We start from the raw sequence: 23515 nt of genomic DNA on the forward strand, positions 1-23515 counted from the left end.
TAATTACTTTTGTTAAAGAGTTGGCAACAAATTACTTTTGTTAAAGTTATGACCAACCTAGACAGCATGTTAAAAAGCAGAGACATTACTCTGCCAACAAAGGTCTGTCTAGTCAAAGCTATGGTTTTTCTAGTAGTCATGTATGGATGTGAGAGTTGGACTATAAAGAAAGCTGAGTGCCGAAGAATTGATGCTTTTGGACTGTGGTGTCGGAGAAGACTCTTGGGATTCCCTTGGACTGCAAGGAGTTCCAACCAATCCATCCTAAAGGAAATAAGTCCTGAATGTTCATCGGAGGGACTGATGCTGAGGCTGAAACTCCAATACTTTGGCCACCTGATGCAAAGAACAGACTTATTGGAAAAGACCCTGATGCTGGGAAAGATTGAAGGCAGGAGGAGATGGGGACGACAGAGGATGAAATGGTTGGATGGCATCACTGACTCGATGGACTTGATGGACTTGAGTTTGCGTAAACTCCTGGAGCTGGTGATGGACAGAGAGGCCTGGTGTGCTTCATTCCATGGGGTCCACAAAGAGTCGGACATGACTGAGCAACTGAACTGAAGTGAAAGAGCTGGTACACCTTCACAGGTGTCTGACCCATATGGTTTTCCTTTTAGTACTTTGTCTCTTATCTCCTTGGTCACCATGATCCTGTCTTATAGCCTATATCTCCCTTTTCTTCCATTGAAGAACCCCACTCCATTAAATTTAAAAACTGCTCTCATTTGATTATCTAAGACAACACATGACCCTCCTAATTAGTCACAGTTTTGGGTGATGAAGACATTTATTTATTCCTCAACTGTAGCAAGTTATCAATTTATTGTCACTTAGCTCCGAATCTGTCCTTCTTTGCCCTGCTTTGTGAAATGAGCTGGACCCTATAGACAAGTCTTTGTCATCTAAGGCAATGCTAAGCCTAGTTAATAGATGACACTGGAGGGACATTACACAAAGAGAGGCAGGGGCTTTTTGTTCTGGCCCCAGTGGACCTTTCTTCTTGGCTTTACGTGGCAGCTGCCAGAGTAGCAGTGTTCACATTCCAGTCACTTACTGGCATCCTCGTAACTGACCCCTGATCCTCCTCCAGTCCAGGCTTGTAACACCTCAGTGAACTTCACCATCCAGTGGACTGAAGATACAGAGTCATCTGAATCTCACTCTTGTCACGGGATGAGGAAGACTGGGGAGCCTTACAAATTTGTTCCTTCCTCAAGTACTCCCCTTCAAACCTAGAGATGTTAGCTTCTAATTTGCCATTTGTGACACTTGCTATTCCTGTTTTCTTTGAGGTTTTCTTTTACCCTTTTAGTAGAAGACCACCTGATGATCAATTTTATGTGTCAACTTAGAGGGTGTTTTTGGAAGAGATTAACATTTCAAAGCTCTGGTTTTTCCAGTAGTAATGTATGGATATGAGAGTTGGACCATAAGAAGACTAAGTGCCGAAGAATTTACGCTTTTGAATTACAGTGCTGCAGAAGATTCTTGAGAGTCCCTTGGACTCCTAGGAGATCCAACCAGTCAATCCTAAAGGAAATCAACCCTGTATATTTACTGGAAGGACTGATGCTGAAGCTGAAGCTCTAATCCTTTGGCTACCTGATGCAAAGAGCCTACTCATTGGAAAAGACCCTGATACTGGGAAAAATTGAAGGCAGAAGGAGAAGGGGGCAACAGAGAATGAGATGGTTGGATGGCATCACTGACTCCATGGACATGAATTTGAGCAAACTCTGGGAGATGGTGAAGGACAGGGAAGCCTAGTGTGTGCTGCAGTCCATGGGGTTGAAAAGAATCGGACACAACTTAGTGGCTAAACTGAACATTTAAATCGGTGAACCTTGGGTAAAACAGATTGCCCTCCATAATGTGGGTGGGCCTCATCCAATCAGCTGAAGGCCTGAATAGAACAAAAAGACTGGCTTCCATGAGTAACAGGGAACTCACCAACAGACTGCTTTTGGATTGGAACTGAAACACTGACTCTCCTGGGTCTCGAGCCTTTTGGCCCATGCTGCAGATATGGACTTGCCTGCCTCCATAATCGCATAATCCTTATAATATAGCTATCTGTTTAGCTATTTATATTATGTATCTACCTACCTATCTGTATCATTTAGTAATTAATAATTCTTATTTTTGGCCATGTGGCTTGCAGGATCTTAGTTCTCCAACCATGGACTGAACTTGTGTCCCTGCAGTGGAAGCACTAAGTCCTAACCACTGGACCACCAGGGAATTCCCAGTTGACAATTCTTTATACTAAATTTGTGTTGTGTTTTCTGTCTCCTGAGCAGGCATTGATTGACATCAGCAGTGTATATGATACAGGGCATGTACATGGAGATTATGTAGTAATCTATGAAATGCCTGCCCTCAGTAGTTGAAAGAAACAGATCAAGGAAAAGTTATGAAAACTTTTCATAAGGATAGTAATGGAGGTGTTTGTCTAGAGTCACAGAGATGCAGGGAAGAAGGAGTACTTACCTCTAGAGGTATCAGAGAGCTGCACAGGACGGGTGATGTCTCAACTGAGTCTTAAAGGAAAATAGGACTGTTCCAGGCAAATGGAGGTGGTGACTAGTAAAATTCAGATGGAGGAAAGAAAGTATGTTCAGAGGATAGAGGAAGCACATTACATTTCAGGGGGTGTAAGTGAGGTTGCTCCACAGCCGGGGAGAGGAGGCTGGAGGGGACAGTAAGGAATGTCAAAGATCCTGTGACTCACTGTAAGGAGTTTGGATTTGGGGCTCTAGGACAGAGATTTTCAACCTATTTTGCACCAAGACACACATAACAGCTGATGTTCACATTCATGTTAGTTCCTTATCTAAGCCAGGTTTTTGTTGAAACTACCCTCCCTTAATTTGAGAGTGTAACAAAGCATCTACGATTCAAAGCTGCTGTAACTATCAATGGAGCCTCAGTACCATTACCATCTACGGCATAGACAAAACAGGCTCTGAGTACTGCTGCCTCGAACTCATTCTCTTCCACTTCAGAAAACAAATCAGAATGCATACATTCTCCTCCACCTTCAACTCTCTGCTGGGACAGCTGAACGACTTAGTAACTGACCAACTGTTGGAGTCTGGAGGAGATCTCAGGTACATCCAAGAACCTGAGTTCCTGTGAAGAATTTGCAAAATGAAGCAGAGCTCAGGAGAGGTCAAAGGATGCAAGGTTGGAAGACAGAATTTCCCCCCAGGAGGCAGCTGGGGCAATGATCCTGAGGTCTACTTGCTGCCTATTGTATTGCTCAGATGCGGGCAGCATGGGGGAAGCTGCCATGCTGGGCTCCAGCAAGCAAATAGGACACGTCCACATAACTCAAGACAGAGATCCCAGCTTGCCAAATGTTTGCTCTAAGCCCCGGTAGAAAAACACACACTCTATTGCACTATCACTCATTTTTTCAACAAACACTTTCTAAGACTTGTCCTATAGGCTAAGACTACAGTAGTCATCAAGATAGACAAGGCATGAACCATACATTTTAATTTGGGAGGATAGACAATAACAAAACACATGTAACATAATTTTCAGATGGTGATGAGGTTAGAGAACTAGGATAGAGACTTATTGGGTGGAGGAGTGCTGCTGAGGTAGAAACTGGCTTGTCAGACTGAAGTTGTTGAAGTCAAATGATTGAGGGAGAGAGTGGAAAGAGGCAAATGAAAAAGGCGCCACATCTAACCCAATCCTGGTGAGATTTTTTTAACTCCAAAGATCAAAGAAAATTTTACAAGCTTCTAGATAGAGAGAATAGCTTTCTTATCAAGAAAAAGGAACTGAACTGGCATCAGACAACTCATTAGCAAAACTGGAATCTAGAAGACAATGTAACATTATCAGCCTTGCTAAGAGGACTGATCTAAAAGTTCTACATTCAACCAAGATACTATTCATATGTGAAGGCTCATGCCTTACCTTGCTCCTAGTCTGTTCCAAACCCTTATTTATACTATTTCCACCATTTGAACTTGGTTTCCCTGGCTTAACTTTGGGTTGGATTTGGCTTGAAAATCATCTTTGACTCTCTGTAGCTCTCTTGGATGGAATGACCTCTCTTAGCTCTGGATCCTGAAGCCCAACCACAGGTATCACCATTCCTGGTTGGAGGTCTGGCTAGCCCTCCACTGAGGTTTTCCTACAACTAGTTAGTTATACTGAGTAATGTTGTCGCACAAGATGTCTGCTACATCAGTGATGACACTGTAGCAACAGGACCTGGTAAAGAGAAAGAACAACTATCCAAATACATTAGTCAAACATAGGCAGGCGAGAGGATGCAAGGTAAACTCCCACGATGACTCAGGGGCCTGCCATCTCGGGTAACTTTCTAGATTCCAATGGCCCAAGGCAGGGAAGAATAGAGAGTCCTTCAAGAAAAGCAAGTTGCTGCACTTTCCAACTGACAATTATGAAGCACAGTTGTAATATTGTATGTCAACTCTACTGCAATGAAGAAGTGGAAGGGAGGCTCAAGAGGGAGGGGATATATGCATATATATATATCCTGCATATATATGATTCACGTTGTTGTGCAGCAGAAACTAACACAACACTATAAAGCAATTATACGCCAATTAAAAAATAAATTTAAAAAACAGTAAATATGTTAACAGGTAACAAATGTAAATAGTTTTCTTTATTCCTGCTGAACTTGAAATTCAGGTAATAAATGTGTTTTAAATAGAAATAAAAAGGAGAATAAGAAAAAGGAAGGGGAGTTGCTCAGTCGTGTTCAACTCTTTGTGACCCCATGGACTATAGCCTGCCAGGCTCCTCTCGCCATGGAGTTTTCCAGGCAAGAATACTGGAGCAGGTTGCCATTTCCTACTCCAGAGGTTTTCCCGACCCAGGGATCGAACCTACCTCTCCTGCATTGGCGGGCGGATTCTTTACCACTGTGCCACCTGGGGGAACCTTAACGTTGAATACTTCTTTTTATTTTATTTATTTATTTTGGCTTTCTCTAGCTGCAGCGAGTAGGGGCTACTCTTCGTTGTGGTTCGTGGGCTTCTCATTGCGGTAGTTTCTCTTGTGAGGAGCACTGGCTCTAGAACGTGGGCTTGGTAGGTGGGGTGCATGGGCCTAGTTGCTCTGTGGCATATGGAATCTTCCCAGACCAGGGACTGAACACATGTTCCCTGCATTGCCAGGAAGACTCTCAACCACTGGACCACCAGAGAAGTCCCTACATTTTCTTGTATTCATTCATCCATCCATAGATGAACATTTAGTTTGCTTCCATGCCTTGACTACTGTAAATAATGCAGTAAATGAACGTGAGGGTGCATGCGTCTTTTGTCTAGAGTTTCTGTTTCCTTCAGATATTGGATCATATGGTAGTACTATTTTTAATTTTTTGAGGAGCTGCTATATTGTTTTCCATAATGGGTAGACCAATTTACATTCCCACTAACAGCATACAATGGCTCCCTTTTCTCTACATCCTCACCCAAACTCATCTCTTGTCTTTTTGAGAACAGCCATTCTAACAGAGGTAAGTTTTGATTTGCATTTCCCTGATGATAGTGGTGCTGAGCACCTTTTCATATATAGTTGGCCATTTGTGTGTCTTCTTTTTAAAAATGTATATTCAGATCCTCTGCCCATTTTAAAATCAGAGTGTTCATCTTTTTTGCTATTCAGTTGTATGACCTCTTTAATGATATGCAAATATTTTCTCCCATTCGGTAGGCTGCCTTTTCATTTTGTTAATTGTTTCCTCTGCTATGCAGAAATCTTTAGTTTGATGTGGTCCCATTTGTTGATTTTTGCTTTTGTGGCCTTTGCTTTTGGTGTCAAATCCAAAAACTCATCACCAAGACCTATGTCAAGGAGCTTACTGCCGAAGAGTTTTCTTCTAGGAATTTTATGGTGTCAGGTCTTACATTCAAGTCTTTAATCCATTTTGAGCTGATTTCTCTGTATGGTATAAGATAGTGGTCTATTTTCATTTTTTTTGCATGTGGCTGTCCAGTTTTCCCAACATCATTTATTAAAGAGATAGTCCTTTCTCCCATTTATATTCTTGGCTCCTTTGTCATAAATTAATTGACCACATATACATGTTTTGATTACTTTTCAACCTTTCAAAAATGAAGGAAAAAATCTAAGCCTTACAAAGACAATAGACTGGATTCGGCCCATGGATTGTAGTTTGCCAACACATGGTTTACAACAACCAACAAGTATTTTATTGCTTATTATATGTTGGTGATTGCAAGTCAGCTTCTGTGGTTCTATGTGTTTCACTCTAAGGCATAGGCTGGGCTGTAAGAACAGCCCCTATTTGGGTCACACTAGTCTTGCAGCCTTTTCATACTGTTCATGGGAATCTCAAGGCAAGAATGCTGAAGTGGTTTGCCATTCCCTTCTTCACTGGACCATGTTTTGTCAGAACTCACTACCATGACCTGTCCATCTTGGGTGGCCCTACACAGTATGGCTCATAATTTCATTGAGTTAGACAAGACTGTGATCCATGTGATCAATTTGGTTTTCTGTGATTGTGGTTTTCATTCTGTCTGCCCTCTGATGGATGAGGATAAGAGACTTGTGGAAGCTTCCTGATGTGAGGGACTGGCTATGGGAAAAACTGGGTCTTGCTCTGGTGGGAAAGGCCATGCTCAGTAAATCTTTATCCAGTTTTCTACTGATGGGTAGGGCTGTGTTCCCTCTCTGTAGTTTGGCCTACAGCCAAACTATAGTAGGAGTAATGGTGACCTCCTCCAAAAGGACTTATGCCAGCATGCCTCATCTCCCAGGACTGCTGCAGTCAGTGTCCCTAACCCTGAGCAGGCCCCTGTTGATCCACGCCTCCACAGGAGACTCCTGAGCACTCACAGGCAAGTCTGTCTCCGTCTTTTGTGAGGTCACTGTTCCTTTCTCCTGGGTCCTAGTGCACACAACGTTTGCTGGTGCCCCCCAAGAGCCTCTGCTTCCCCAGTCCTGTGGGAGTTCTGTAATCAAATCCCATTGACCTTCAAAGTCAAATTCCCTGGGGTTTCTCAGTCTCTTTGTTGGAGCCCCAGGTTGGGAAATCTGTTGTGGGCCCTATGACTTTTGCAACAGTGCAAGGATTTCTTTGGTGTAATTGTTCTCTGGTTTGTGGGTCACCTGCTTGGTGGCTCTATGGTGGGGCTAATGGTGACCTCCTTCAAGAGGACTTATGCCACACACTGGACCTCCCAGGACCGCCGCTGCCAGAGCCCTGGTCCCCAGGTCAGTAGGTGTCCAGTATGCTACTAGAGAAGAGCAGAGAAATAGCTCCAGAAGGAATGAAAAGGCTAAGCCAAAGCAGAAACTACGCTCAGTTGTGGATGTGTCTGGTGGTGAAAGTAAAGTCCGATGCTGTGAGACAATATGGCATAGGAACCTGGAATGTTAGGTCCATGAATCAAGGTAAATTGGAAGTGGTCAAACAGGAGATGGCAAGAGTGAATATTGACATTTTAGGGCTCAATGAACTAAAATGGATGAGAATGGAGAATTTAATTCAGATGACCATTATATCTACTACTGTGGGCAAGAATTTCTCAGAAGAAATGGACTAGACCTTCTAGTCAACAAAAGAGTCTGAAATGCAGTATTTGGGTGCAATCTCAAAATCAACAGAATGATCTCAGTTCATTTCCAAGGCAAACCATTTAATTAATCCAAGTCTATGCCCCAACAAGTAATGCTGAAGAAGCTGAAGCTAGATGGTTCTATGAAGACCTACAAGACCTTCTAGAACTAACACCAAAAAAAGACGCCCTTTTTATCACAGGGGATTGGACTGCAAAAGTGGGAAGTCAAGAGATACTTGGCCTAACAGGCAAGTTTGGCCTTGGAATACAAAACGAAGAAGGGCAAAGGCTAACAGAGTTTTGCCAAGAGAACACACTGGTCATAGCAAACATCTTCTTCCAACAACAAAGAGACAATGACTCTACACATGGACATCACTTGATGGTCAGTACCAAAATCAGATTGATCACATTCTTCGCAGTTGAAGATGAAGAAGTTATATACAGTTAGCAAAAACAAGACAGGGAGCTGATTGTGGCTCAGATCATGAACTCCTTATTGCCAAATTCAGATTTAAATTGAAGAAAGTAGGGAAAATCACTAGGCCATTCATGTATGACCTAAATCAAATCCCTTATATAGTGAAAGGGACAAACAGATTCAAGGGATTAGATCTGATAGACAGAGGGCCTGAAGAACTATGGACAGAAGTTGGTAACATTGTACAGGAGGCAGTGATCAAATCTCCAAGAAAAAGAAATGCAAAAAGGCAAAATGGTTGTCTGAGGAGCTCTTACAAATAGCTAAGAAAAGAAGACAAGCAAAAGGCAAAGGAGAAAAGGAAAGATGTGTCCATCTGAATCAGAGTTCCAAAGAATAGCAAGGAGAGATAAGAAAACCTTCCTAAGTGAACAATGCAAATAGAGGAAAACAATAGAATGGGAAGAGACTAGAGTTCTCTTCAAGCAAATTAGAGATACTAAGGGAATATTTCATGCAAAGAGGGGCACAATAAAGGACAGAAACGGTATGGACCTAACAGAAGCAGAAGATAGTAAGAAGAGCTGGCAAGAATACACAGAAGAACTAAACAAAAAAGATCTTAACAACCCAGATAACCACGATGGTGTGATCACTCACCTAGAGCCAGACATCCTGCAAGTGTGAAATCAAGTGGGCCTTAGGAAGCATCACTACAAACAAAGCTAGTGGAGATGATGGAATTCCAGTTGAGCTATTTCAAATCCTAGAAGATGATGCTGTGAAAGTGCTGCTCTCAATATGCCAGCAAATTTGGAAAACCCAGCAGTGGCCATAGGACTAGAAAAGGTCAGTTTTCATTCCAATCCCAAAGAAGAGCAATGCCAAGAATGTTCAAATTACCACACAATTTCACTCATTTCACATGCTAGCAAGGTCATGCTCAAAATTCTTCAAGCTAGGCTTCAACAGTATGTGAACTGAGAACTTCCAGATGTACAAGCTGGATTTAGTAAAGGCAGAGAAACCAGAGATCAAATTGTCAAAATCCAATGGATCATAGAAAAAGCAAGGGAATTCCAGAAAAACATCTAATTCTGCTTCATTGACTATGCTAAAGTCTTTGACTTTGTGGGTCACAACAAACTGTGGAAAATTCTGAAAGAGATGGGAATACCACTTTAGCTGCCTCCTGAGAAACCTGTATGCAGGTCAAGAGGCAATAGTTAGAACCAGATATGGAACAATGGACTGATTCCAAATTGGGCAAGGAGTACATCAAGGCTAAATATTATCACTCTGCTTATTTAACATTTATGCAGAGTACTTCATGCAAAATGCCAGGCTGGATGAATCACAAGCTGGAATCAAGATCACCAGGAAAAATATCAACAACTTCAGATATGCAGATGACACCACCGTTATGGCAGAAGGTGAAGAGGAACTGAAGAGCCTCTTGAAGGTGAAAGAGGAGAGGGAAAAAGCTGGCTTAAAACTCAACATTCAAAAAACAAAGATCGTGGCATTCGGTCCTGTACCTTCATGCCAAATACACAGGGAAACAATGGAAGCAGTAACAGACTTTATTTTCTTGGGTTCCAAAATCACTCCAGATGGTGACTTTAAAAGGTGAAATTAAAAGATGCTTGCTCCTTGAAAGAAAAGCTATGACAAACCTAGATAGTGTATTAAAAAGCAAAGACATTACTTTGCCAACAAAGGTCTGTATAGTCAAAGCTATGGTTTTTCCAATAGTCATGTATGGATGTCAGAGTTGGACCAAAAGGAAAGCTGAGCACTGAAGAATTGATGCTTTTGAACTGTGGTGTTGGAAAAGACTCTTGAGAATCCCTTGGACAGCAAGGAGATCCAACCAGTCCATCCTAAAGGAAATCAGTCCTGAATATTTATTGGAAGGACTGATGCTGAAGCTGAATCTTTAACACTTTGGCCACCATTCAAACGCCAACTCATTGGAAAAGACCCTGATGTTGGGAAAGAGTGAAGGCAGGAGGAAAAGGGGATGACAGAGGATGAAATGATTGGATGTCATCACTGACTCAGTGGACATGAGTTTGAGCAAGCTCCAGGAGATGCTGAAGGACAGGGAAGCCTGGTGTGCTGCAGTCAAAGGGGTTGCAGGGTCGGACACGACTGAGTAACTGAACAACAAGTCTTGCAGCAGAGTGGAAGAACAAGAAAGTTGGTGGAAACATAAGATGCCTCTTAAAGCTCCTGCTCAGAGCATAAATAAATAAAACATAAAATATGACAGTAAACAATAAAATTGTATTGTATAGCATAGAAAACTATATTCAATATCCGATAATAAACTATGATGTAAATGAATTTTTAAAATGACAGAAGCAAATCCTAATTTAAAAGTAAATACAATAAATGCAATTGTGTTAAATTCAAAAGTAAAAGGCCCAGACTCTCAGACCAGTTAAAAATTTAACAATATGATTTACCAAAGCATATTATTTTTTTTTAAAAAAAATGAATGGTTTAAAATAAGACAGAAAAATCTATGACAGGTATTTTTGAACTAAAAGAATCCAGAAGATAGTAATCCCTCATATCCAATGTAATAGACTTAGGAAAAAAAAGACTGTAAGAAACAAAAGATATTATGACATATGGAACACAGAATAGAGAATAGATGAAAGAAATTATAAATGTTAACTATTGCCTTGTGACCAGTTTCAGAAATAAGGATTGTATTAGCTATACCCATTTTCTTTCTTGATTACAGAAAATCATATTATGACTGTGCAGATAAGATATGAACATTTCCCAGCGATTGATGAAGTTCCTGATGAGACACTGAGTATTCCCTTTCACAGACAAGGTGAGAAACTTTTTTCCTATAATGACGAGTGAGTTATATTAGGTGGGAACATTTCATTGCTATTGGTGTTTTTTCAAGTATGGAAAGGTTGTATGAATAACTAGTATACAAAATGATGGAATGTGTATTGGTTCACTACTTTCCAATCCCCTTCTAGTGTGCCTTCTTATACTGCATAGGCTGGAACGCTAAAGACTACATTTCTCAGACTCCCCTGAAGCTATATAGTTCAAACAGGTGCATCCACATGAGTCTGGAAAGGAGGAAATGAGAAATGTGAGGCAGAAGATATGCCCATGGGTAGATCCGCTCTTCTTGCAAGCAGAGTCTGAAGGCACTTGGTTCTTCTGGGGCAGCTCTGGCAGTGACTGCCATTTCTATCTCTAATGTCATAGTATCAGGAAGCGGCAGCACGAGAGTTCTATGACTGCAGCCAGGTGATGTAGCTGGCAGTTTCCCCTGGTCACTAAAGTCCTAAACTTTCAGCAACTAAACATGATTCCCTGGACCACCTAGAGATTCACCAGCCATCTAATGTTGTCTAATAATGTCCCTTCTGTTTAAACTACCCAGAGTGGATTCTATTCTCTACAAGTAACAGTGTTGATTATAGAAGACTATTATCTCTCCTTCACTACCTTTTCTCCCTTTCTTCTTTGGTAATAGAATGTGTAGCTATACACATTACTGTCTTATTTAACGGGCTTACCTGGTAGCTCAACTGATAAAGAATCTGCCTGCAATGCAGGAGACCCCAGTTTGATTCCTGGGTTGAGAAGATCCCCTGGATAAGGGCTAGGATACCCACTCCAGTATTCTTGCCTAGAGAATTTCATAGACAGAGGAGCTTGGCAAGTTATAGTCCATTGGATCACAAAGAGTGGACACAACTGAGTGACAAACACACACACACAGAGTAGCCAGCAGACTGCAGCCACTCCCTATGCTGAGCCCTGAGGAAACTCAGGGTGTGAAAATATAGGATACTGACTCCAGATAGCTGTGGTGAATATCAAAGGAATAATTTCAGTTAGCCCAGACTCTTGCATCTTCCCCTATATAGAAAAGTGCTAAATTCCTTAACTTGACATATTCAGTTTCTTTAATTACCAGTAATTTTTTGATGTTTCTGACTACCTGCCCTTTGTTAGAAAACTATATATCCTAGCTCCTCCTCTTGCTCCTCAACGCAGTTTTTCAGAGTTATCTGAAACGCTGTCTTCTGGGTTGCAGTCCTCATTTTTCCCCACATGAAACTTGTGCATTTTTTTAAGTCAGCATTAGCTCAGTAAGTAGAGAATCTGCCTGCAGTGCAGGAGACCCAGGTTTGATCCCTGGATTGGGAAGATCCCCTGGAGAAGGAATTGGCAAAGCACTCCAGTATCCTTGCTTGGAAAATCCCATGGGCACAGGAGCCTGGTGGGTTGCAGTCCATGGGGTCACAAAGAGTTGGACACGACTGAGTGACTAACATGCACCATAGAACTCCTCACTATCCCTTCCAGGTTGGGACATACAGTTTTGAGGGCATTTTCCCTCTGTGGTCCCTTTTGCCTAGCAAAGCAATAAAGTCTGTTCTTTTATACTTTACCCAACATTTTGTCTCTGAGGTTCAACTCAGTACCAGGGTATAGAGACTGAACTTTGGCTACACCAGCCTAGGTACTAGATCTGTGAATGAAGAAACCTCCAGATGATTCCAGTTTCCAGCAGTTCAAATCACTCTCAGCCACAAGAGTCTTCCCAGTTAGACTCCAGACATTGTGGAACAGAGACAAGCCATATCTGCTGTGACTAGTCAAATTCTTGACCCATGGAATCCTCGAGTATAATCAAAGTCTTTTGATATACACCTTGATGTTTGGGCTGGCATGTTACACAGCAATAGTAATTGGAATATCACTTTTGTAACCAAATCTCTCAAGAACTGCCTGTTCTCACCATCTCAATTTCTCCATCCCCACATAGTCAGATCATCTGGAATTTGCTCCCTTAAATCAAGCTTAACAGTGTTCTCTGAAATCAATGATTTCCAAGTTGTTAAGTCCAATAGATATTTTCTCTTAGACTGTGAAGAGATGCATTGAACACTAATGTTCAGTTATTCCTTCTTGAATTACTTCTAGTTTTTACAATACCACACTATCCCACATCTCTTCCTTTCACTCTAGTCACTCCTTAAGACTCAATCACAGTTTCACCTTCCTCGAGCCAGCCACTAGATGATGAAGTTGGTGATGTTTGGTTCTGAGTTTCTCCTCTTCTTACTTTATAGGCTCTTTCTCCATCTATATCTATGGTTTTAATTCCCATCTATATAACAGGGATGACATTTTACCTCCAACAATTTCATCTGTTGTAAAAAGCTATATGGCTATATGTCCAAATGCCTTTTCATATTTTGTACCAGGTAGGGTTCTTAGTTGCACAAAGACTGGCCTTGACTGATTTAAACAGAAGTGAATCATTAAAAGTCCACAGACTCACAGGAAGAGCGAAGCACAGGGGTTGGAGCCTATGCTAACCAGGCAGAAACAACAGCCAAGTCATACCATAGAACTGGCCTTGTGAGGATACCAACATTTCTCCATGGCAGCTGGCCCCACTGATAGCACTGGCACTGGACACCTTGGAGATACTGTCCTGCTGCAACTGTCACCACGGCTAGAAAAGATTCTTTGAGTTTTCCTGCTTCTTACAGCTCTCTCTTCAAAGTCCCTGGAGGGTGCACCTGACTCTCAAAGTGTAGACCATGGCCATTGTCTTAACCACAAAGGATTCTGGGAAAGCAAACCACTGACATTTCCAGATTCTGTTGCAGATGGCCAATTCTACCTCCCACCAATTACTCATAATGTAAGGAATTTTCCAACTATATAAAAGAGTTTCAGAAGCTAGAGGGGGAAAAACTCTTACTATTTCTTCCTTGCAACAAAGTTTATCACTAATCTGATGTGCTCTGCTGAGGAACGTTTGTAGAACTCTTTTGCATGTTTCAATTAAAGGTAAAAAAGAAACCAAAAACCTTTTGCTATAACAATGTCCAGGTCTTTCTGGGAGAATTATCAATGGGGATGCTAGTAAAATAGTCTGAGTACATCCAACATTCCTGATATCTAATGGTTTTCAAACACATTTTTAATGATCTGTGCAGAATGATGTGGGGAAATGGAACTAAATAGCAAAATAACTGGAGAGTAATACAGAAGTGACATTAAGAGATAGTTGTTTTTCGTATCCTATGAACTGTAGCCTGCCAGGCTCCCCTGTCCATGGGATTGCCTAGCAAGAATACCGGAGTGGGTTGTCATTTCCTTCTCCAGGGTATCTTCCACACCCAGGGATCAAAACTGCATCCCCTGCATTGGTAGGCATATTCTTTACCACTGAGCCACTAAGGAAGCCCTTCTAGTAGAGAATATGGTCCTCAAAGCCAATTATGATGAAATCAAAGTAACAAACTTTGTCCAGTATAACTGAATATGACATAAAAGAGAAGTTCATCAAAGACTAAATATTTTGAAATTTTGAGTCTTTTTTGTTTGACTATCACAGAACTTTTCAGTACTTTACTCCAACATAAGGAACTAGAAAACTAATTTATAAAATTGTTTCTATAGTAACAATAAAAATTCAGTGATTATAAAGATTTTAGCAAATACATAATCTGACGGCTGAACTCTGAATATTAGGGACATAAATATGTCAGAAGAAAGACTTGATCTACAATGAATTTTTGTATTTGAAAACACAAAACGTGCTATTCTTACTAGTTTTTTATTTTCTTTGAACTTAACCAAGAATTATTTTCTCTTAGCTTCTTGGGTTAGCCTCTTCAAAGAAAATGCAATGCTTGTGACCTGTAGAGATTTAGAAAAGGTATCCCCGACTAAAATAAAAGGAAATTTTCCTCAATAAAAGGAAAAATTCTGTACAGATCTCTTCCATTTGACGCTGCTAAACTTAAGTACAATAATGTCACATGTACTTATACAGTAATTGTGGGCACGCCTAAGTCCCTCCCTCTTTCCTAAACCAAATTCCCCAGATCCTAGAAATCCAGCCCTTCTGCCCTCCGGAGGCGCCTTTCCCAACGTAAAGTACAATTTAAAATTTAAGCTCCTGACTAAATAATGATTCCGTAGTCAACTGCTCGGGGATCTGGGCACCCCAGTGCCTCTTGAGCGTGCAGCGGGGTGTAGGGAAGGGCAGGGGGAGTGGGCGAAGCTGCTGGTTGGTGCCTGAAATCTGTGCGTTGCCCCTTTAATTGTGTCCCCAGCCCTCGGGCGTTTCTGTCCAACGCCCACGTCAGCAAATACCTTTTGTTTCTCTCACGTTGGGGCTACTTGTTTTAGGGCGCAAAAGAACGGCTTCGAAAGGGGGAAATTCCCCCGCCGACAACCGGGAATCTTCCCCCGAGCCCGCGCGCGCGACCCGCCGTTGCGCCGCGGCCCGCGGTAAGTGGCTGCGCGCCGCCCGGGCGGAGGGCGGGCGGGGCGTCGGGGCAGCCTCGCACGGGCCCGCAAGCCTGGCTGCGGGCGGAGGCGCGGGCGGAGGCGCCGCGGGCTTTGCCCCCCGGGCGGCGGCGGCGGGATGCGGCCCGGGCGCTGCGCCCCCGGACGTCCCCGGGCTGGGAGAGCGGCGGGAGGCGCAGAGGCGAGCGGGCGCCATTTGCAGCCCCGGGCGCAGCGGCGGTGGCGCGCCGGCTCTGAGGGGCTGGAGACGGTCACAAAGGAGGCGCGGCCGGGCGGCCGGCGCCGAGGACCTGGCCTCGCGGCGGTGGCCGGCGAGGAGAGGCGGGCGGCGGCGGCGGGGCGCACCGGTTCCCGGACCGCGCGGCCGCCGCGCCCGCCCTGCCGCCCGGCCCTGTCCGCCTGCGCGCCCGGGAGGGGCTGCGGGACAATGGCCGCGCCGTCGCCGCCCGCGCCCGCCCGACCGCCCCCGCCGAGCGCCGCGCCCGCCTGGCCGCCCGGCCCGGCCGGGCCGTGGCGCGGGGAAAGGCGGGAAGGCGCGCGGAGCCTCCTGGCGGCGGTGGCGGGAAGGCGGCGCGGGGCGGGTGCCGGGCGTGTCTGGAGCCGTCGGGCGCCGCGGACTCCCGGAGGGTCGGCGGCCGGCTGGGCTCGGGCTGCGCGGCCAGTGATGGGTGGCCCGCCGGATGGGGCGGCCGAGGTCTGGGGCTTGTCACTTGCGCCCAGGAGTCCGAGTTTCTCCGTACATCTTCCATCCTTTGGATTTATATCGTGACGCGACAGATCCGGGCTTAAACCCAAGCAGACTTACTATACCTAACTAATACTGTGCTGTAATTACTGTTTTATGACGGACTCACACATACGCACCTTCTGCCTATGTAGACGGCATCTTTTGTAAGTTAATAGCGGTTTGGTATCTTCGCCTTCAAATGCGCTTATTTATTATTGATTGTGCCAGTAGCCAGGTTCTGTATCTTTCAAAGGCGGTTCCCCCCCCCGCCCCCCGCTTTTGTTTTTCTTTTTAAAGTGAAATATAGTAGACATATAACCTTTATGTTAGGCTTAGTCCAAAACGCGTTTGCAAGCGGTAGAGTCTCACCTATTGGGCTTTTAAACTACACACATCAGTATTACTTCTGTTCTTAATAAACATTTATATTTACAGGACTTTAGTAAATGGAGTGCTTTCGCCTATATGAATTATTTCACTTATTTTCACATAAAACAACCATCCAGTCAGGCCGGTGGTTTTTCCACTTTCTAGGTGAGGAAACGCATTAAGCATTTAAACGTTAAGCCAAGAGGTGAACAGTGGCAGGCTTCCAGCGCCCTTGCCTCCTGTTCTTGCTCTTCATTTCCTCCTAAAGTCACCTCTAGAGTCTTTAAGTAAGCAAGTCATATCGTTCCCACGCTCTAAAAACCTTAACCGATCTTATCAGAAACAAGTCTAAAATCCTCAGCAGAATAAACCTCAGGCTCAAAACTTCCTCTCTAATCTTTCCAGAGCCTCAGATAAGGCTTGAGTTTGGGGGACCCCTGGAGCAAGAGCCCTTCACTGAAGGGCTGTCAGGCAGACTATAACCAGGAATCAGATACCCTTATTCCTGGGAGTACGCCTCGCCACACAAATGCTAAATGGGAAGTGAGAATCTAACCTGCCACCCTCGGCATGTTTGGGTTAGGCTGTGAAATGTTAGACCGAGGTATCATGAGTACCTTGGCTTCTTTCAAGTCGTGAATTTCTGACCCCATGACAGAGGGCACTCTGACAGAACTTATCTTGCAGCCTTGAAATCACCAGCTCTGCTGTTGATAATGATTTGAGCCCCCAAACTCTGTAAGATAGAGTAATACTTGATTCATCCTGTATCATTTAAATCTTATTTTCTAGGTAAAATGGAATTTATGTCTAGTAGGCTCAACCTTTTCAGTGACCTGTTTATAATAATTAAGGATTTGGTACGGGTTTTTTGATCCCCCTGAGAAAAGTTCTTGTCACTTTTCTGCTTGGAATTGGTCAGTGGCTCCTCATCTTCAGTGGCTGCCTGTCTTACTCAGACCAAAAGCCCGAGCCCCTAAAGAGTCTACCAAGTCCTACAGGAACTGGTCCCATGATGTCCTGTGAAAGTCACTCAGTCGTGTCTGACTCTTTGCGACCCCATGGACTATACAGTCCTTGGAATTCTCCAGGCCAGAATACTGGAGTGGGTAGCCTTTTCTTTCTCCAGGGGATCTTCCCAACCTAGGGACTGAACCCAGGTCTCCTGCATTGCAGGGAGATTCTTTACCAGCTGAGCCACAAGGGAAGCCCCATGATGTCCTACTGCCCCACAATCTATTGTTCCTTTCTGACTCCATCTTTCATTACTCTCCCCAGCCCTCCATTTTCTAAATTTCTTTTAACTCCCCGACTCGGGATCCAACCCATACGCCCTACATTGGGAACATTGAGTCTTAACCACAGGACTGCCAGGGAAGTCCTCCCCAGCTCTCGATGTTTCTCCAGCCTCCTTGCCTGCTTCTCTTCAGAGCCTTTGCGTTTGCTGTTCCGTCTGCCTGGAACACCCTTCCTCCAGATACCTGAATAACTCACCATCTTTGGACTTTACTTTAAATGCCATCTTCTCATTGAGACTTTCCTCAAATATGGTTTTTATTTTCTTAACATTTTTATATTTAATTCTGATTGCAGTTTCTTAATTCTGATTTACAGGGTTAAAACATATGTATCCATACAATTACCACGCCAGTTTGCTGAAGTTTCTCATGGCCCAGGGACTTATCCCAGGGAGACTGAACTTTGTATTTGTGACCTTTGTATTGGTGATACATTAAATTCTTAATTAATAGCTATGTACCTTTAGAAGGGGGCCTCCCTGGTGTTTCAGTGGTAAAGAACACCTGCCAATGCCAGAGACACAGGAGATGCAGGTTTGATCCCTGGAGGAGGAAATGGCATCCCACTCCAGTATTCTTACCAGTGTTCCACGGACAGAGGAGCCTGGTAGCCACAGTCCGTGGGGCCGCAAAGATCAGACATGACTGAGCACACAGGCACCTTTAAAAAGATGGTCTTCTAGCCCACAACCATAATAAGAGTTATATTTGTTACCTAAATCTTTCCTTTACTTGTGGAAATGCATGTCTTTTCCTTCTATTCCAAAGACTTTTTAACTTTATGATTCCTAAAATATGTATATTGTCTTTTTCATCCACCTTTAAAGATCTTGAACTTGGTGGGAATCATCAATTCTTTAATATTCTTAGGACTGTTATAGGTTAAACTCTTACAGATATTTAAAATGTTTCAAATTTAAGTTTTATGTATTTATTTTTGGCTGCACTGGGTCTTTGTCGCTGTGTGCGAGTTTTCTGTAATTGTGGCAGGCAGGGGCTACTCTCTAGTTGTATGTGAAATCTCCCTGGCCAGAGACTGAAACCATGTCCCCTGCATTGAGGCGGATTCCCAACCACTGGACCACCATGGAAATCCTCAATTGAATTTTGACTATCTGCATGAACTAATATAACTAGCTGTTTCAACTTATAAGGTCAATCTACTGAAAAGAAAATTTGAAACATATTACCCATTTCCATGACTTAATCACATACTTTGAGAATAACCTAAACCTTTCCTGATGACTCAAGAATACAATTATGGTTCTTTCCCTCTGAGAAGGCGGCAGAGGCAGACTATACACCCATGGCCAAGAAAAAGGCTCAAGACCTTCATGGCAAGAAGAATGAGGAGCTGCTAAGAAAGCTGGAAGACCTGAAGGTGGAGCTGTCCCAGGTGTGTGTAGCTAAAGTGACAGGTGGTGAGGCTTCCGAACTCTCCAAGATTCTCGTTTGCAAATCTATCGCCAGTATACTCACTGTCATTAACCAGACTCAGAAAGAGAAGCTCAGGAAATCTGTAAGGGCAAGAAGCCTCTGATCTGCGACCCAAGAAATCACGAGCCATGTACCAAGCATGAACAGAACCTGAAAACCAACAAGCAGCGGTAGAAAGAATGGCTGTTCCCACTCCAGAAATATGCGGTCAAGGCCTGAGCATCCAGGCATCAATAAAACAAGCAAACTGGCAAAAAAAAAAAGTACAATTATGATTGCAAGTTACATTAATGCTTTGTAGGTGTAATTATTAGTATATTGAGTTATAACTACCCCAATTTATAGGACAATTCCTATTTTCTTGGAAAAATTCCTGTATATCACTTCTGTTTATCAGTCTCTATGCCTTAATTTAGTTCCTCACCATTTCTTACTTTGACAACTGCATTAAGCCTTTAAATTAATATCCCTGGCCCTGCCTCTCCCACTGTTTCTCCATGCTGTTTTGGGTTTTTTTTCAGGGTTTGGAAACTGGCTCATCACAACAATAATACCTAATAGTTATTGAGCCCTAACTGCATGCTGAGCCACTAGGATATTAAAAAGCAAAGATATCACTTTGCTGACAAAGGTCCATCTAGTCAAAGCTATGGTTCTTCCAGTAGTCATGTATGGATGTGAGAGCTGGACTGTAAAGAAGACAGAGCACTGAAGAATTGATGCTTTTGAACTGTCATGCTGAAGAAGACTCTTGAGAGTCCCCTGGACACCTCGGAGATCAAACTAGTCAATCTTAAAGGAATCAACCCTGAATACAATATGCATTGCAAGGGCTGATGCTGAAGCTGAAGCTCCCATACTTTGGCCACCTGATGTGAAAATCTGACTCATTGGAAAAGACCTTGATGCTGGGAAAAATTGAAGGCAGAAGGAGCAAAGGGTGACAGAGGATGAGATGGTTGGAGGGCGTCATTGATTCAATTGTCATGAACTTGGGCAAACTCCGGGAGATGGCAAGGGACAGGGAAGCCTGGCGTCCTACAGTCCGTGGGGTTGCAAAGGGTCAGACATGACTTGGTGACTGAACAACAACAAATGGCATGCTAGGCTTCCCAGGTGGCGCTAATGGTAAAAAAATAATGCCTCTCCTGCCAGTTCAGGAGAGGCAAGAGACACTGGTTCCATCCCTGGGTTGGAAAGATCCCCTGGAGAAGGAAATAGCAACCCACTCCAGTATTCTTGCCTGGGAAATCCCATGGACAGCATAGCCTGATTCATGGGGTTTCAAAGAGTTGGACATGAATGAGCACACACACGCTCACCTGCTTCCTAGGCATTTTGCATACATTATGGTCAGAAAAAAGTGCAGGACTTCAAAGAGTGCTGGTTTGGGGTCCGTCAGCCTGTTCACTTGCTTCATGTGCAGTCTTGGAGATTTTCTTTTTATTCCTCTGTGCCTCTGTTTCTTGATCTATACCGCGTGAATCACAGTAGCACTTATTTCGTGAGGCTGTTGTGAGGACTGAAATAAGATGATGGGTGTAAAATGCTTACTAATGTGCTTCGTAAACCTTCAAATATTAGCTATTTACTTTTATTAAGATATAACTCATATACCATAAAATTCACCTTTTAAAGTGTACAGTTCAGTGTTTTTTAGTGTATTAACAAAGTTATGCAGCCATCACTACACTCTAATTGTAGAACACTTTACTACATAAAGAAATCCCACATCCATTAATAGCCCCTGACAACACTAACCTACTCTCTGTCTCTCGCCTGCCCCTGCCGGATATTTCATATAAATGAAATCATAAAATATATGGTGTTTTGTGACTGGCTTCTTTCACTTAGCTTGAGGTTTTTAAGTTTCATCCATGTGGTAGCAAATAGGAAATCAGTTTTTCATTCCTTTTTAATGGCTGAATAACTTTCCATTGTATGGATCTACCACATTTTGTTTGTCCATTTTCCCAGATGTTGATGGACATTGGGTTGTTTCCACCCTTTCACTGTTATGAATAATGCTGCTATAAACATTTGTATACACATTTCTCTGGGCATATATACTTTCATTTCTCTTAAACATAAACATAAACCTAGGAGTGGAATTGCAGAGTCTTGTGGTAACTCTATGTTTAATCATTTAGGAACTACCAGGCTGTTTTCCAAAATGGGTGTACCATTTTACATTCCAACCAGCAGTACGTGAAGGTTCTGATTTCTACACATCCTGGCCAACACTTGTTATTTTCATGTGTGTGTGTGTGTGTGTTTATAGTAGTCAGCCTAATGTGTGTGTGTGTGTGTGTGTGTGTGTTTATAGTAGTCAGCCTAATGGGTGTGAAGTCATATCTCACTGTGACTTTTACTTGCATTTCCTTAATGACTCCTGATGCTAAACATATCTTCACGCGCTCATTGTTGTTTGTCTTTATTTCTTATTGCTGTTAACCTTATTTATCTTAGCTATTAGCGTCTGCCTCCAATGCGGGAGACCCGGGTTCGATCCCTGGGTCGGGAAGATCCCCTGGAGAAGGAAATGATAACCCACTCCAGTATTGTTACCTGGAGAATCCCATGGACGGAGAAGCCTGGTAGGCTACAGTCCACGGGGTCGCAAAGAGTCGGACACGACTGAGCGATGGAACGGAACGGAACGGATTATCTTACTTAATCCTCTCAACAGACTTCCTTAGCACCTCTTAACAGTCAATATCTCTATTTTACAAAAAGGAAACTGGTGCTTAGGGTTAAGAAACTTGGCTAAGTCACATAGCTAGTGATTGGTAGACCTATAACCATGTCACTCTTCTTAAAATCCTTCAAAAGTGTCCAGACCCACAGAAGTGGAGAGGTTTCAGGAGCTGGCACCTACATACTGGTCTCTGTTCATCTTCCACTGTCCCTTCACAGACCCTGGGTCTCTAGCCATAGCAAACTTTTTTGAAGAGATCGTGCTTTTTAATACTTGCTTTGCCTTTGCCCTTGGGGCTTCTGTCTAGAATGCCCTTTGTCCTCTTCTCCATTATGAACTTTTGGTCATCCTTCAAGACCCAACTGTTACTGCCTTTTGGAAGCTTTTGTGGACTTGCTTCTCAGGTGGCACTAGTGGTAAAGAACCCTCCTGCCAATGCAGGAGACTTAAGAGATGAGGGTTCAATCCCTGGATCAGGAAGATCTCCTGGAGAAGGACATGGCAACCCACTCCAGTATTCTTGGCTGGAGAATCCCGTGGACAGAGGAGCCTGGCGGGCTACAGTCCATACGGTCGCAAAGAGTTGGACGTGACTGAGGCGACTTGGCACACATGCATGTGGACACTGCCAGCCAAAGTCATGTGCTTTCTTGGTTTTATAGTTTCCTTCTCCTAGGAGTACTTTCTTTCTCTTTCTTTCTCTCGCTGTCTGCTGATAGACATTGAGGTGTTCTAGAGCACTGATGTTTGATATGTCATCAGGTTTGTATTCCTAGGGCCAGGGATCACCTGGCATTGAGCAGGTGCTCAATAAATAGATATTGAATGAATATGTTTCACATTTCAGAATATCTGTTCTCATGAAAATAAAAGATTTTTTCTTTAAAAAAAGGGAAAGAGAGACTCGCCTGGTGGTCCAGTGGCTAAGAAAGACTCTGCGCATTCAATGCAGGGGACCCAAGTTCCATCCCTGCCCAGGGCACTAGATCCCACATGCCACAGCTAAGAGTTTTCATGCCAAAACTAAAGATCCCAAGTGTTGCAGCTAAGACCTGACACAGCCAAAAAATGATAATTAAAAAAAAAATAACGAAATATACATGACAGTGAAAGTCGCTCAGTCGTGTCCGACTCTCCAGAATACTGGAGTGGATAGCTGTTTCCTTCTCCAGGGGATCTTCCCAACCCAAGGATTGAACCAGGGTCTCCTCATTGCAGGTGGATTCTTTACCAACCAAACTATCAGGGAAGCCCAAAAATATATATAGCTGTATTATTTTCAGAAGAGTGTAAAAGTAGTTATTGAATCAAAGCATGAAGTTTCTTTCTTTCCATTGTTTTTTTTAACCCTTCAGTAAATCTCCATTGCTTTGAGTCCTGGACTTTCTGCAGCATCTGAACTGTCGAGGGTACAGCAAACACCTTTGTATTGGCTTCAGGGCCCTCTGTCTCACTGGTATTGTTGGATAAGGTGAAACACAGGGTTCTTATAATTTCAGCATGTTGTGGGGGGAGCTTTATTCCAAAATCTACAATGTATTTTTTTATCATGAGAATACACTTTTGTTTTTTTTACACAGAATACACTTCTGCACACCACACCAGGCCATAATTTTATCTAAGACCTTCTTAATAAGTACATTAGAATAG

General features: G+C 43.2%; 1 protein-coding gene and 1 pseudogene across 1 annotated transcript in view; both read left to right on the forward strand.

The window, feature by feature from the left end:
• Positions 1-14952: 14952 nt before the first annotated feature.
• Positions 14953-23515, forward strand: part of ZBTB8A (zinc finger and BTB domain containing 8A) — a 63527-nt gene continuing 54964 nt past the window's right edge. The window contains exon 1 of the mRNA XM_055398135.2: positions 14953-15318. The gene's annotated coding sequence lies outside the window, so the exon portion shown is untranslated. The remainder of the gene's footprint in view (positions 15319-23515) is intronic.
• Positions 18685-19386, forward strand: LOC129538139 (large ribosomal subunit protein uL29 pseudogene; annotated as a pseudogene).

This window comes from Moschus berezovskii, chromosome 2 (assembly GCF_049115385.1).
Source record: "Moschus berezovskii isolate FMDL1 chromosome 2, NW_MosBer_1.0, whole genome shotgun sequence".
Classification (NCBI taxonomy): Eukaryota; Metazoa; Chordata; class Mammalia; order Artiodactyla; family Moschidae; genus Moschus; species Moschus berezovskii.